Raw genomic sequence first — 16,477 nt, 5'->3', positions numbered from 1 at the left:
TTGTCTGGCTATGTGTTTATGGTATGTGTCAGTTTGCTTTGTGTTGATGTCAGAGGAGGGTGCAACAGTTGGAGATGCCGGAATGATTTGGCTTCTGGGTGGTGGTTGTATTTTGTCTGTGGGGTGGGTATGGGTTTGGCAGTGAAGGGCTACCAAAATTTTTGCTACTACACTGTGGGCATAGCTTATGCAGGATGCCCTGCATTTTCTTTCAACATCTTTCAGTGCAAATTGGGTGCTCTGGGTGGAACTCCATTTTTGCTACCCACTGCGTTCTCCCCCATCTGAGCAGTAGCCCATGCCTGGGTTTGAATCTAGTGAGGGTGATTGGTGGTGGCCTCCTGTGTTGTTCTGGGTCCAGTGTTAGTTTTGGTGGCTGGGATTCATTTGTTGATAAAGGCTGGTTTCCAAATGCCTGATAGGTGGGATGTATCACCATGTTTATTCATATTGTGGGGATTTTTCTCTATTTCTATTTAAACTTTAACGGAATAATCAGGAAAGCCATTAAAATAGAGAAACAGCCCCACAATATGAATAAACATGATGATACCTCCCACCTACCAGACATCTAGAAACCTTACCTCCTAAACTAGGAGATTCAGACATAGCAAGGCTTGCTATCATATAATAATGAAACCATTTTCCCCCACTGAAAGCAGCGAAAGAATACTTTTTGAACAAAAATGAGTGTGTTTATGGGTATGTGGAAGCAAAGAGAAGAAGACAAATGAACTCCAGATACACTTGATTCAATTATATATTATTACCTTTGTTTTTTGCTCAGTGTAGAATTGCTCTTACTAGATGATGCTAAACCCAGAGAGAGACAAAAAGCGAGATTCAATAGTATCTCTTCAGCTTAATTTAAGCAGAGTTCAAGCCCTGCCAATTCTGGGTGATCTCAGCTGTTTTGTTAACATCCCAGAAGCATATTGCAATTAAATTCCTGATGTGGAAGCTTTATTCCCATCAAAAATTTCAGCTTTCAAAATATTTTTTTAAAAAAAACAGTAATGGGAGAGGTTTATTACTGGACACCAGGGTAGTGTGTACTGGAGCTGATTTGTAAATAACAATATTATCTGAATGGATTCCTAGAGATATCTAGTCTGGTTATATAGTGCCTTTATTCTCTAGGATCCAGAATTTCTGGTGATTGATCCTTCTGTCCCACAATGCTGGCAGCTCTATTTTTAATCAGATTATATCGCATTGAAGTTTAGATCTGCTAAGCCCAACAGCATTGCATTAAAAATGCATTCCCTTGCTGGTGGAATAGTAATTAAGGAACTGATTATGTTAGCATACTCAGTGCATTGTCAAAATTGACCAAAATATAATGGGTAGAGAATATCCATAAGGCTTGTTGAATATGCTCTAATACTCAGTCTAAAATCAGTTATGCAACACATAACATTGGAGTTACACTAATACACAGGTTCAGAAATCCTGTCTGTGGCACCAAAACCTTCTTTGCTTGTGGAATTTCAGGGATGTAATTGCCAAAAGTCATCTATGCTAGCATATTTTAAGTTACAAGGAAGAAGAGGAGAACGCTTCCTAAGGAGGAGAAAACAATAGAATATCTTGATCTAATCTACCTGTAAAATGCAGTATTATCCAATTCAAATTCATTACCTACCAACTGAAGTACTTTCTCATCCCCCCAAAATTTCTGGTACACCCCCAGACAGAATATTGTCTTTAACACTTGACACATTTAAGTGGATTAGTTTAGCAAATTCCTTTACAATAATTAAGCTCCATAAGCAAACAAGTAGGTCCCAGTGTTGATTATCCCCAGACCCTATCCCATTTGATGTCAACACAAGCCTAGGAACATTAAGTAATATAAGGAGGGGTCAACAAAAACAGTACAGTTGTTACCAAATGCATCTACTTTTCTCTGATTATTGTGATTGTGTCAGTCTTGGACCATCCTAGATGAAAAGGAATTGCCAAGAAGCAGGAAGTTTGTTCCAAGCATCAGTAAAATAATATTTTCTCATGTTGCTTTTGATCTTTCCCCCAACTAACTTCAGATTGTGTCCCCTTGTTCTTGTGTTCACTTTCCCATTAAAAACACTTCCCACCTGAACCTTATTTAACCTTTAACATATTGAAATGTTTCCATCATGTCCCCCCTTAATGAACTCAATCTGTCTGGAGGACAGAAGGAAAAGGGGGGACATGATCGAAACATTTAAATATGTTAAAGGGTTAAATAAGGTTCAGGAGAGAAGTGTTTTTAATAGGAAAGTGAACACAAGAACAAGGGGAAACAATCTGAAGTTAGTTGGGGAAAGATCAAAAGCAACATGAGAAAATATTATTTTACTGAACAAACTTCCAGCAGATGTGGTTGGTAAATCCACAGTAACTGAATTTAAACATGCTTGGGATAAACATATATCCATCCTAAGATAAAATGCAGGAAATAGTATAAGGGCAGACTAGATGGGCCATGAGGTCTTTTGCCGAAGAGACGGAGTAACGACACGGACACAAGAGCTGGATTTAAACTTGGGTCATTTTTATTAACTAATAATTTGCATAATTTATTTAATTAAATTAGCATAAATTAGCATAAATTAGCATAAATCAACATGCTTAACTATGACCCAAACAGTGGACCTGCAGGGTCAAACAAATACTTCCGGGGCGGAAATGACGTAGCAAATCAACATTCCTGGGCAACTATGGGCGTAGCTCGATGCTAGTCCAGGTGAGGGACCTCTCCCTCACCTGAGACCCTGCCATGCTCTCGCATGAGGGGAGTCCCGCCGGCGCACCCCTACCCGGGGACTTCAATGTGCGGGACCCAAAGACAGGTTCCCCCCAACTGCTCAGGTAGCACCCCACCATGAGCTTGGAGAGAACCTGTCAATCATCCCCAAAGATGCCCAAGGGAGAACGCACAGTTGCTAACCACCACCCAGATTTCCGCCCCTAACCTGCCACGGAGCGGGGGTCAGATCTCTATCTTGGCCCCCCGACTCCCCCCTCTATCTGCGCCAGCTCACGCAGAGACCGCTGCAGGTCCTGTAAGAAAATGGTGTTCCCCTGTTCTGACAGGTGAACGCCATAGGCCCGGTAAAGCCATGGCCGATCTACCGTGATGAGGGGATGGGCCACTACAACCCCACCTAATTCCCTAACTGTTTTACCCAGGGCCTTATTCACTCTACGCCTGACCCGGTGAATGGCCCTAAGGGAAATGGCGTCCCTCCATATGATCCTTGGGAGGATCTCTGACCACACCACTTGCGTGGTTGGCCACACAGTGCAAAGCCACCGCAGGTCTTCGCGCGCCTGGATGATCAACGGTAGACCACCAAGCAGGCATAGGTCATTGCCGCCGAGGTGCAAGACCAGCCATCTGGGTGCGGCTATGGGCTGCCGCCCACCCAGTCCCATCTGAGCGCGACCCTGGGTAGCCGCCCGCCCAGCAGCACCGGGTACAGCCCTGAGATGCCGCCCCCCCAGCAACGTCGGTAGGAGCCCCTCCCACCGCATACCTCTCCGGCCCATCCAAACAACATTGACCCAACGTCCCAATGACAACTGGGTCCCGATGGCGCTTCTGGCTGCTGAGCGGCCGGCCCAAAATACCATGCTGTGGCCACACAGCAGCGCCGTCGGTTTCTGATTGGCATGGGGACCTGAAAGAGGACACACACAGAGAGGTTACCTAGCCTAAGCCCTGCCTAGGATCCTCGGCGGGCCTAACATAACCCAAATATGCCGCCGACCGCCAGCGGCCGATCTCCCGAATCCGATGGGCCGGGAAACCAGAAAGCGCCGCGCTAGTGGCGGCGCCGATACGGAACGAATGCGTTCCATATCCGGCGGGATCCATTCCCACCTGAGCCATTGCCTTAGACACTAAAGCCCAGAATTGGTAACGGGTCAGGGGGGTACCGTCCTGATGCTTAAATAAGTACCCTTGCCCTGACCCCCTTAAAGCACAAAATTGCTGCAAAGTGGCCACCGGGCATACAGACTGATCGGTGGCTGCACTAAGTTCTATCTTAACCCCTCTGTGCAACTGATCTGTCTTGGAATGTCTCACCAAAAGTGAGACACCCCCTTGCCTGAAGGCCAGATCAGTGAACTGGAAGGCACGGAGCGACAAGTCAGCCTGTGAGGAAGCTATTGCCTCGCTGACCCTAAGGGCCCCAAAAAACATTACACAAGTGGCTGCCCTAAAAAGACGGGCCTCGTACAGAGAGGCACACAGACTGTCCAAGGCCTGATTAATCAAGGACAGCTGCTGAACCGTCAGGGCCTGACGAGTGTCAGAAGGGACCCCCTGTCGCTCCCTCAACCAGCCTTCCAGCATCTTCCGAATGCGGAAGTCACCAGAAAAATCTCTGAAGCCCCCCGCCTTGGACAGAAAGGCGAGGCCGGCTAACCTGGACCTAATAGTCCTAACTGAAAGGCCACGCTGCCTCAGCAGGACACAGAATTCTGCCAGGTGTTCAACTGGGGCAGGCCAACTATGGGGGTAACCCTTACCCTGCCTGAAATCCCCAAACTCCTTACCTGCACTCTGGTAGGCCCGCAGGGTGCCCGGTGCTACCGAAAGGGCGATCGCCCTGGAGGCCTCGTCTCTCCAACGCTCGGGAGCCCGCCCAGGCTCCAAAGGTGGACTGGGAACACCTCTGGCGACTCCCGTGCCCACGGGGCCAGGGTCCGAAACCTGGACAACTGACCACGGGACAAGGCGTCAGCCACACCGTTATCCAGCCCGGGGACATGTCTGGCCAAAAACAAGGCGTTTAGGGACAAGGACTTGTGCACAAAATGGCGGACAAGCCGCATAACCCTGTCACTCTTAGAGGACAGGGCATTAACAACATGGACAACCGCTAGGTTGTCGCACCAAAAGTGCACAGTCTTGTTCCTAAACTGCTCCCCCCAAAGCTCTAAGGCCACTACCAAGGGGAAGAGCTCCAAAAAAGTCAGGTCCTTAACCAGAGAAGAGGCACTCCATTCCGGAGGCCACACCGACCAGCACCACTGGTCACCTAGCACTACCCCAAAACCACAAGTCCCCGCAGCATCTGAGCACAGCTGCAATTCAGCTTCCAAAAGAAGCTCCTGCCTCCAAAAAGACAATCCACTAAAGTGCTCCAAAAACTCCCGCCACACGCAGAGGTCAGCCCTGACTCCTGCGCATAAGCGGGTACGATGATGGGGCAAACGCAGCCCCTTCATCGCATCATACAACCGTCTGGAAAAGGCCCTGTCCGGCACTACTACCCGACAGGCAAAATTAAGGATCCCGGCCAGTTCCTGGAGCTGCCGAAGAGTCACCTTCCTGCAGCCCAGGACCGCCTCCAGCTTGCACCTGATTTTTTCCAACTTGTCCAGGGGCAATCTAGAAGATTGCTCCTCTGAGTCCAATTCAATACCGAGGAAGGTAATCCTGGTGGCAGGGCCTTCGGTCTTCTCAGAGGCTAAAGGCACCCCTATCTGAGCACAAAGGGCTTCGAAGTCCCGCATCAGCGCAAAACATTGCACCGAGTGCGCAGGCCCTGCCATGAGGAAATCATCAAGGTAGTGAACGACAGAGCCCAGGCCACTACGCCTCCTGAGCGCCCATTCCAAGAAGGTGCTAAAACTCTCGAAAAGAGAGCACGAGACAGAGCAGCCCATCGGCAATGCCCTGTCTACATAAAAGCCACCCTCAAAATGGAAGCCCAGGAGCTCGAAGTCGTCCGGGTGTATGGGGAGGAGCCGGAATGCCGACTTAATGTCGCACTTACCCATAAGGGCTCCAACCCCACACTTCCTAACCATGGACACGGCCGCATCAAAGGATGCATACCGCACCGAACACAGTTCGTCAGGAATGAAATCATTCACTGACTCCCCTTTAGGAAAAGACAAATGGTGAATCAACCTAAATTCACCACTCGCCTTTTTGGGGACCACCCCCAGAGGGGACACCCTAAGATTCGGAAAGGGCGGCTCCGGGAAAGGCCCAAGGACCCTGCCCTCGGCCACCTCCTTCCCAATCTTGGCCCTAACAATGTCCTCATGTCCGACAACCGATCTAAGGTTGTCGGACATGAAAGCCTTCCTGACCCCCACATAAGGGATCCTAAATCCCTGAGAGAAACCTAGCAAGAGAGCAGCCGCTCTCGAGCGAGGGTGGTAGTCAACCAACCAACCCTCAAGCACAGAGACATTAATTGGGCTGTGCCCCTTTTCCCCCAGCTTATGCGGGAGGCTTTCCTGGATCCCCACCCTTCTTTTCCGCCCCCTTCTTGGGGCGGGGGCAGACAGCAGATGCATGGGGCCCCCCACAATTCCCACAGGCATGCTTATATTTGCAAAAGGGACGAAAACACGCCCCTTTCGCAGCAAATTCATGACAGGCGGGTGAGGCCCCCTTACCAGCTGCCCCAGGAGTCACCTTGGCCGGCGTGACCACCGCAGGCTCCTCCTCCATGAAATGACCGCTGTCGGTCCGCTCACACCCCTCCTTGCCAGACATATGAGTGGCCCTGAACCACAGGTCTGGTACCACCATATCCCACGGCAGGTTGGGCTCCACAGCCATCCTCATCCTAAACCCTTTATCATAATGGCGCCATATGGTGCCTTTGTATTCAAAATTAGCCCTGGCGATCAAATCAATATACTTAAGCATCGCCGAGGCCATGGCTGGCTGCCTCTGAATCACCACTGACGCATATGTCAGAAAAGCGTACAGCCAGGAGCTGAAGCACTTGGTGACCTTCGTTTTCTTGGGCTTTTCCCCAGGAACTACTTCTTTCTCTTGTTTAGGGACCTCCCGATTGAGCAATGAAAAGAGGTCCACGTACTCCCCCCTCCAAATGGCCTCCTTCACGGACGGGTGAAGGTGGTACCCTAAAGGGGTGGCCGGCAGACCACACGGAATGGGCCCCGCCTTAATACTGGCGAACGGGTCCCACACCGTGGTGGCCCCCGGCCCTAGTACCCCGAAACCTTGGGGATAGGCCATCAATGGAAGCGGGGGCATAACAGCAGGAGCTGTAGGGGTCCATCCCCCCACCCCGGGCACCCCAGCCCCCACCGGCCCGAGCGGCGGCACCACGCCAGGCGCAGGCGCCCCCGCCAACGGGGCCGGCGGCGACCATACCTGCCCGCATGCGCCCGCCTGGGGGCCCCCAAAGCTAACCCCATTTCCCAGCCCCGTCGGGGGAAAACTCGCACCAGCCAGGGGGAGAAATGAAGAATGTGTATTGTGTGGTGCAACCTCACCTGCCCCGTACGGGGTTGAAGACATCCAAGGGGGCCCCGGCACCGCGGGGCCCGGAAAAGCTGTCAAGTGCCCCGACTGGGCCGCCTGCCCGGTGTGGGCCATCTGCCCGGTATGGGCCATCTGTCCAGCCTGGGCTGCCGATGGAGCTGCTCCCAATGCCGCTGGTACCTGCTCGAGGGCCCCCCAAGGGCCCGAGCCACTCCGCCAGTGCTCGAGCTCATCGAGCCTCTCCAACACCCTAGCCCAAGAAAGGGCAGGAGAAACATCAGAGTGAGGGGCTGTAGGTAAAGGACCCACCACCCCCTCCGCAGGCACCACCCCAGGGGCCCCCTCCATGCTTGCCCGAGCCCGGGCAGAAGGCCTAAGGGCCCTCCTGGGGCGCGTAACCGCAGGCTGAGCCACAGGGGCCCTGGCTTGCCTCTAATTAGGGGCCATGCCACCTTTTAAAACAATATAAATGAAGAAAAACCCCTTTTTCCCCCAAAAAACCCCTGCAGCAAGGCCCAAACCTTGCCAGGAAAAAACCACCCTGGGGGATTAAACAATAGAATCTCCCCTGGAGTGACAACAGGGCCCCTTACCCCGGGAACCCCTGTGGACCCCGAGGCCAAGAACCCCCTGACCCCTGGGCAAGGCCCAACCAGACCCCCCTCCCAGCCGGGAATGAATCACCACTCCCCCTCGGGCCCGAGGGGGACAAGGACACCAGCGCCGCCGCTCAGAAGCTGCTCCGGAGTCCCAGGGCACCGCTGGGCCTAGCAGAAAGGCCTCTTCACTGGATCCAAAATGGCGGCCGCAACACGAGGCCACCACAAAATGGCTGCCATGAGCAAAACTCGAATGAGTGTCTGCTCCAGCTGCCGGTCCAAGCGAAAAGGCTTGGCCCAGGGCCTGCAGGCCCTTAAATAGGGCCACCAAGCCCCGCCCCTGACCGGCAGCAACGTCAGGCCTCGTGGGCCTGATTTTCGGCCGAAATCTCATCTCGCGAGATTTCGGCCGAAAACAAGATGGCGGCCGCCATGAGGGAGTCCGGTGTCTGCCCGGTCCCTCCGGCAAAGGCTGCCAGCCGGTAAGTCGACCGGCGCTATTTTCTGCCATCAATCTTCTATGTTTCTGTTTCTATGTGTTAGACAGTTTCCAATAGACAGCTAGCACATTGGTTAGGCAACAGCTAAATCTTACAGTGTTAGATATATGGAGCTTTTAGTACAATACTGAATGCTAAATAAGCTGTGGGTGGAAAACATGTCACTAACAATGCTCGGTAAAGCTCTCAGGAAAGAGCAACTGTTTTAATGTACATATTTTAAAGGCAAAAAATGCCGAAAGCTAATATCTTGGAGGAATTATTGCTGAATCAGGAATCTTGTGCACTTTCTAAGTCAAAGCTTCTAAAAAATACTTTTAGTTAATACTGTAGTGCTCAGTACTTGAGTACTGAAATACCATTGCAGTCAGGGAGAATGCCAATTAAGCAAATTCTTGCACAGAATTGGTCTGCTTACCTCTTGTGATTTATTTGTTTATTTGTTTATTTGTTTGTTTATTTATTCATTCATTCATTCATTCATTCATTCATTCATTTATTTATTAGATTTGTATGCCACCCCTCTCCGTAGACTCGGGGCGGCTAACAACAATAATAAAAACAGCATATAACAAATCTAATATTTAAAATAACTAAAAACCCTTATTAAAAACCAAACATACACACAAACAAACATACCATGCATAAATTGTATAGGCCTAGGGGGAAGGAATATCTCAATTCCCCATGCCTGACAACAGAAGTGGGTTTTAAGGAGCTTACAAAAGGCGAGGAGGGTAGGGACAATTCTGATCTCTGGGAAGAGGGTTCTAGAGGGTCGGGGCCACCACAGAGAAGGCTCTTCCCCTGGGTCCCTTCAAACGACATTGTTTAATTGACGGGACTCGGAGAAGGCCCACTCTGTGGGACCTAACTGGTCACTGGGATTCGTGCGGCTTTCAGTCTGAGAAAATAAACTGAAGGAAAGAAATTTAATGGATATTTTTTTCTTCCCTGGAGGTGAAAATATGCCAAAGAGTGAGAGGCAACCATGTGGTAATTTTTCTCCCATCACCATCTTTTTTCTTAAATATTTTTTCTTCTTAGTACTATTTTCAAACTCCCAAGAATTAAAAGTGGTGGTTTCTCTCAAGGTTCATTTTGCTGCATTATATTCTCTCCCCTAATCCTTCCCTCATGCCAAACAACCCAAAGATTTTGACCAGACCCATTCTAATAATAACTGCAGCCCTCAAACACAGAATGCAGACTTTGCAGAAGCAAATAAAGTTGCCAGCTTCCTGTTTTAAGGAATGTATGGATTAACTAAGATTCTGTTTTCCTTTTCTCAAGAAGGTGACTTGGACTGTTGCAAATGAGCATTATGTTTAACCAAACAACTGTGGCTGATGTATGGCTGGTTATGTTTAAAATGAGCAGCCATGTTTTGGTTTATTTTTAAGTAGTGGTGGGCAGCACCTGGTGCATGGCTCTGGTAGGAAAATCCCAGATGCATGCACAGCTGTGTGCTCCCAAAATGCCCCTGTGCGAGATTTGGCTTCTGCGCATGCACAGCCAGCCAAATCTTATGCAAGGACGTGCACAAGAGTGAGATTTTGGCCATTTTTTCCAATTTTTTTGCTTCTGCACATGCGCTCATACATGACTGTGATGGCCTCCATGGTAGCTCTGGTAAGAGGTAAGAAGAGGAGCCCTTCATTGCTTTTAAGTGATTTAGGAGGACTTGCTTGAACATTTCTGTCTTCTTCTTCTTCTTCTTCTTCTTCTTCTTCTTCTTCTTCTTCTTCTTCTTCTTCTTCTTCTTCTTCTTCTTCCTCTTCTTCTTCTTCCTCTTCCTCTTCTTCCTCCTCCTCCTCTTCTTCTTCCTCTTCCTCCTCCTTCTTCTTCCTCTTCCCTCTTCTCTTCCTCCTCTATTCCTCCTCCTCCTTTTCTAATAAATTGCTGAATGTTCTTTGAATGAAACCAATAAAACAGGAGAGGGAAATCAAAAGGAAGATCATGTCTGAGAGAAATTTACAAAAGGAAATCTAAATCAGCAGAATGTGAAAAGACATATTAATGATAATCATGTATATGGATGTCGCATAATAAAACAAGATTATTTACCTGACATCTCAAAATGGCTGACTTGTTGAAGTATTTGATTCCTGCACAGCTACTAATAGAGATCCAGATTCACTATGGCTAATATATCTGAACAGTGGAATTAGACATGTTACATTCTCAGACTAAAGCACATAGGCTTCAGTCAAGTCCTCTGTACTGGAGGGAAATTAGTGACTGCTGATTGGCTAGACTGTCTGGCAGCTCCCTATAAAAGGGCTGTCTGTCAGGCAAAGCCTTTTCTGGGTTGTAAATAATTGCCAAATAAAGAGCTGTTGTTTAGAAGCCACTTCTGTCTGTCTCTTCCATTCACCCTATCTAACAGGACACACAAATGTTTTATTTCTGGAAATCTAAAGAGAATTAATTAAAGTATGGACATCAACTCTGTTTCTTCTAAAAACTGATAATAAAGAACCATTAACTGAAAAGATGCCAGCTGTCTTAAGCTTGCATGCATAATATGTATAATTAAAGTCAAGTAATTAGACAGTGCTAACAATCTTGTGTCTCTTTTGCCATGCAGATTCTGTTCAGCAATTCAAATATATATCAAACCAGTCCTGCACACCAATTGTTTTCTTTCATGAGAGCCTAGACAAAGCAGCATAAGAGGCAGAAATTCTGAAGGATAAGAAATGTAGTTAATATGCAAAAGATCCTGCATATTAGAGGTTGGATGATTATTTCTTTGGATTTTGTGAAAGTTGAATTAGAAACAAAACAAAGAAAACTTACATTATACCATATAATATGCACCAGAGTATAAGACACACCTTGGGAGAGAAAAATGGAGAGAAAAAATCTACCAGGTATTCATCTGGCTAGCATCCTTAGTCTGTTCAGCTTCCCCTGATTAGGGCTGAAAAAGCTTGTTTCAGATGGGGTAGGAATGAAAACAAGCTTGCAAAGACTTAGGGCAGGAAAAACTGTTTCAGAGGGAGTAGAATTTTTTAAAAATGCTGCAAGCCAGGAAGATCATTAGCATCTAGTTAGGGCTGGGAAAAAAGCTTCAAAAAAGCTATATTCGGAATATAAGACCTACCCAAATTTTCAGCCCTTTTTAGGGAGGAAAAACATGTGTCTTATACTCCAAAAATATAGTATATAATTTGTAAAATTACTGTACTCACAAAATTGGAAGAATAATAAAACACCTATGATAGAAGGTTAGAGTGTAAAATTGATGGACCTTGTGGAAATAGTGAAACTGACAAATTGATCAGGCAAAAAATGATAAATTCGTGTTTAAAGGACTGGGAGCCTTAAGTGGAATTTTGTCAAAAGAAGAAAAGTCTGAACTGATGATATATGGATTTGGGAATTAAAAAGAATTAGGGAGTGAAAAATTAAGATGGTAATTATTCAATAGAAACAATGATGTTTCTATAGTTCTATATTTTCTTTATATTTTTTAACTTTTGTTTTTTCTACCTTTTTAAAAAAATATAATTTCATTGTAGCAAAACATTCTAATAAAATGTGTAAAAATGTAATTAATATGAAATAAAGTATTATACTCTGTATAATTGGAGTTCTGTGTCTTTAATAAAGTTCTTATTTCCTGGATGAAAATTTCAGTTTGATATCATTATTTATGAGTTCAATAGATAAAATACATATGTGTATTTGAACATGTATTTTTTTAAAGTTTTTTTTTCTTTACCATGTAGGCATTGGAGTCTGGCCTCTGTAGAAGTTATGTATGGGTGTGCGTCTGTGATATCAAAAACTTTGACCTTCTAATGCTCTCTAATTGACAGTCTTCCACCTGCCAATACTGAATTTCTTGTTTAAATACCAGTTTAAATCTGAATCCAGTTTAAATTTTAATCATCTTTCGTTTTGAAATCCTCCCAGCCATATTGAATGCATCTTGAGGTATTTTATTCTTTATCCCTGGCAGGGATACTTTAAAGTGATGGCACAGATTAAATAATTTCTATCCAAAGAGAATTGGGACTGTATGAGAATGAGCTATAAATTTTGACAATTGCTTTATACATCAGGGGAAGCATCTGAAGATGAGAGGGCTGTCAGGTGTGCTGTACAGATAGATGCATTTCCATCTATAACATATTTCAGTTGCAAATGCCTCTGACAAATGCCAGAAGCCTCAAGATGCTAGATTAATAACTACAAATTCAAAAATCCCATCAGTGTTTCCTTCAACTGTGTGCATTTTGTTTCCTAGTAGAGCTAGGTTCATTCTTCCAGTGATATCATTTTCCATTGGTCCATCCAACACCCAGAAGTCTTCTATAACTTTGAATGATGTTTGGATGCACAGCTAAGATTTAAGTATGGTAGAATTATTCCCTCCATAATTTTTATTTGATAAAATATCAGAGAGAAAGGTGGCCTAATAATATAATGTATGGAGTAAATAATGAAATAATAGTATAAACATTTTTAAAAGTACTCATTATAAATCAATAATTAACAGTAACATCAATTCAACAGAGTTGACTACGTATTCTGCACTCATACTTTAAGAGATACCTTGATTGAAAGGCCAGGCGATTGAACGCCTGGCCGCCATTTGTGGAGGTGGGAATTAGCTCAGCACCAATCACTGCAGGAGAGCACTCTCACGATAGCGCGAGAGCTCCCAGCATGCTTTGTGGGCCGCATGGACCGTTGGGAGGTGTGGGAATGGCTATTGCCCTATTTCAGGGCCTGTTGCACCACCCACGCTACCTCTCCAGCGTGCCGCCCTGCAGACACCCACCCACCTTCTGCTCAATGTAGGGTGTTTAATGGGTCATCCAATTGGGGGCCGAGTAGGAATTTTTGGCAATCTCTTAACATTTATTCATATTGTTTTTTCTTCTACTCCATCCTGGGCGAATGAGATGGAATCATGGTTAGGGGGTGCATCTGTTGGTAAACAGGTTTTCATTTAACAATTTGATGGTTATATTGGTCACTGTATGGCAGAAACGGGGCAGAAAGGGTATCAGTAGCAACTGTGTGTTCTCCTTTGGGTATCTTTTGTAAGATGATTGGCACCCCCGCTGCACAACTCATGCTTCTTCACTGGATGGAGCAGTGGAAGGGGGTGCCCTTGGGGTCACCTACATCCTTTCCAGTTCCGGGTCATGCAGTGTGAGCCCTCCCACAGGCTGGGCATGGCTTTACTGGCTGACCAGGCATGCAGTTACACCCATTAGTTGCCCAAGTATGTTGTGTTCAGGAAATTTTGCCCCCATTTAGTGACCCCTGCAGGTCTTTCTGTTAATATTTAATAAAGTGACCCTTTTATTCCCAGCTCGGTGTCCGAGTGTTCATTTCCTGTCCGATGCAAAGGATCTGCTCAATTTAAATAATGCCTTTTCCCATTCCTCTTTTCTCTTTTCCTCCTCTAGCATATCTCAAAATCTTCTGCTTTAAATTAATCCCATAGTTGTTTGGATGGCTCTCTCCTAAGCTTTAGTCAATATTAAGGAAAGCTATTCAGATAAATCAGCTTTATAAATCATAGTTTCAGCAAATCTTTTTTACCTGACTTGTTATAAAAAACTATGGCCTGAGCATTCTCAAATAGTCTGTTGGCTAAAGCTCTGCTTTTCTCCTGATGCTTCAGAGATGGAGGATTTATGGCCAAACATTAAATGAATATTTTAAGCAAAGGAGATTTCTTAGATAAAAAGGATTGTTGAGATTTTTAGGAAACAGAGAAAAAAGAAAAGTAGACTGGTCAAGCAACGTTTACTGAAGGAGAGAGAACTTGGCAACACCAGATAAAGTCAGAAGATCTTGACCCTATGCTGACTCTAAGTGGTGAAGAACCTCTTCCATGAATTTATCTTTCTCTGTATTGGTAATCCTTGTTTAAGCATAATTGGGATAGGCAATTTAAGCATTAAATGAGGCAGGCATTAAATAAATTTGTAATTATGCTAACAGTCTTACCTTAGCTTTCCTTTGCTTTGCAGTATTGCAAAGATTGTAAATGCAGGGACTGGTCACATAATAACTGTAACCTTTGCTAAATGTGGCTATTATTAAATGAAGTTTACCTATTCTTTAACAAAATAAAAGGGGTTTTAGCATAGATCAGAATATGGCAAATACTTTATCTTATTATGAAAGTTAGAATAGCAAGGTTGATTCTCTTTCATATTTTCACTTTAAGAAAGGGAGACAACAGTGCTATTTTTCAATCTAATCTTTCACTAGTTTGGTATATTAATTAAGAGACATGGTGGTTTGAATGCAGCATTGCAGGCTAATACTGCTGACTGCCAATTGCCAGCAGTTTGGCAGTTTGATTTTGAGTGGCTCAAGGTTGACTCAGTCTTCCATCCTTCCGAGGTGGGTAAAATGAGGAAAATTAATCTCAAATGCCTTTACTTGGTTGTGGACTTCATAAAGTGATTTTGGTGGGGGTGAGGTGGGAGGAATTGATTTAAGGGTGAAATCGAAAGAAATAATGAAATCATGATCCTTGGATTTCTTGCAGGAAATTTAAGAAGTACTGAGACTAAATAAAGGACATGATGATTATTTCCAGTTTCTACCTCTAAATTGCTATCCTGAAGATAAATTTAAGTGAATTCTTATTTAACTATATGTTTCCTAGTCCAAAAAGAAACTTTAGAATATTTGTCAGGCTGCACACTTTTGCTTTCTAAAAAAGGAATATCATCAAAAAATACATAAAACCCATTACAAAGCAATAAAGATTATTTCCTTTGTTTAAACTCTTACCAATAGAGACATCTAACATTTAATTAGAGCTGACAACAGTAAACATTTCATTATTAACTATTATTCTAATGTTTCCATGTTTTTAGACATACAGACATACAGTGATACCTTGTCTTACAAACTTAATTGGTTCCAGGACAAGGTTCATAAGGTGAAAAGTTCATAAGATGAAACAATGTTTCCCATAGGAATCCATTGGAAAAGCTATTAATGCATGCAAGCCCAAAATTCACCCCTTTTCCCAGTCGAAGCGCCCATTTTCATGCTGGTGGGATTCACCTGAGGCTCCCCTCCATGGCAAACTCCACCTCTGGACTTCCGTGAAGCACCTGCTTTTGTGATGCTGGGATTCCCCTGCAGCATTGCAAAAACGTGGAAGTCTGGAGGTGGGGTTTTCCATAGAGGGGAGCCTCAGGGGAATCCCACCAGCACAAAAACGGGCACTTCGCCTGGCAAAGGAAGTCAGGAGGTGGGGTTTGCAATGCTGCAATTTTGCTGAGGCTTCCCTCTCTGGGAAACCCCACCTCCAGACTTCCACGTTTTTGCCAGCCGAAGCACCCGTTTTCACGCTGGTGGGATTCCCCTGCTGGGATTACCTTGCAGCATCACAAAATCCGGAGGTGGTTTTTCCCATGGAGGGGACCCTCGGGGGAATCCCACCAATGCGAAAACGGGCACTTCGGGTGGCAATGGAAGACTGGAGGTGGGGCATCCCAGCAGCAGTGGCGGGTTCATAAGGTGAAAATAGTTCAGAAGAAGAGGCAAAAAAATCTTAAACCCCAGGTTCATATCTCGAAAGGTTTGTTATGAGGAGGGGTTTGTAAGATGAGGTATCACTGTATTTTCTCTAATCAATTTCAGCATCAGTTTGAGATTTTTCAAATTGGCAGGGAATTTCAAGCCCATTTCCAATTATACAAAATTATGTAGAGGTTTCCATACATTGTCAACTATACTTGATAACTAGTTCAGATTTTCATCTTCTGGGGAATACTTAAGTTTCAGTAAATGTTAATCAGTTTTACAACTGGCCTTTTAGTATTTAAGTCAGCTTTGTTATTTTCTTGATTTATATTTAATCTCAGTTTTATGGTTGTTAATCACTCTGCAACTATTTGTTCGTTGGAAGAGATATATTGTATGAATGAACAATGTGTTCTTTTTTTACACTGATGGACTATTTGTATGCCGCCCCGAGTCTTCAGAGAGGGGCGGCATACAAATCTAATAAACTATAATTATAACTATATTAAAAACTTTAGAAAGAGATGACAAAAATAGTAATTGCATTCTGGCCAGTACATTACTTTTGAAATAAGAACTAGATCAGAATGTGATTCAAATTCTCTTCT

The sequence above is a fragment of the Erythrolamprus reginae genome, chromosome 1 (genome assembly GCF_031021105.1).
Source record: "Erythrolamprus reginae isolate rEryReg1 chromosome 1, rEryReg1.hap1, whole genome shotgun sequence".
Classification (NCBI taxonomy): domain Eukaryota; kingdom Metazoa; phylum Chordata; class Lepidosauria; order Squamata; family Dipsadidae; genus Erythrolamprus; species Erythrolamprus reginae.
This window is presented reverse-complemented; position numbering follows the sequence as displayed.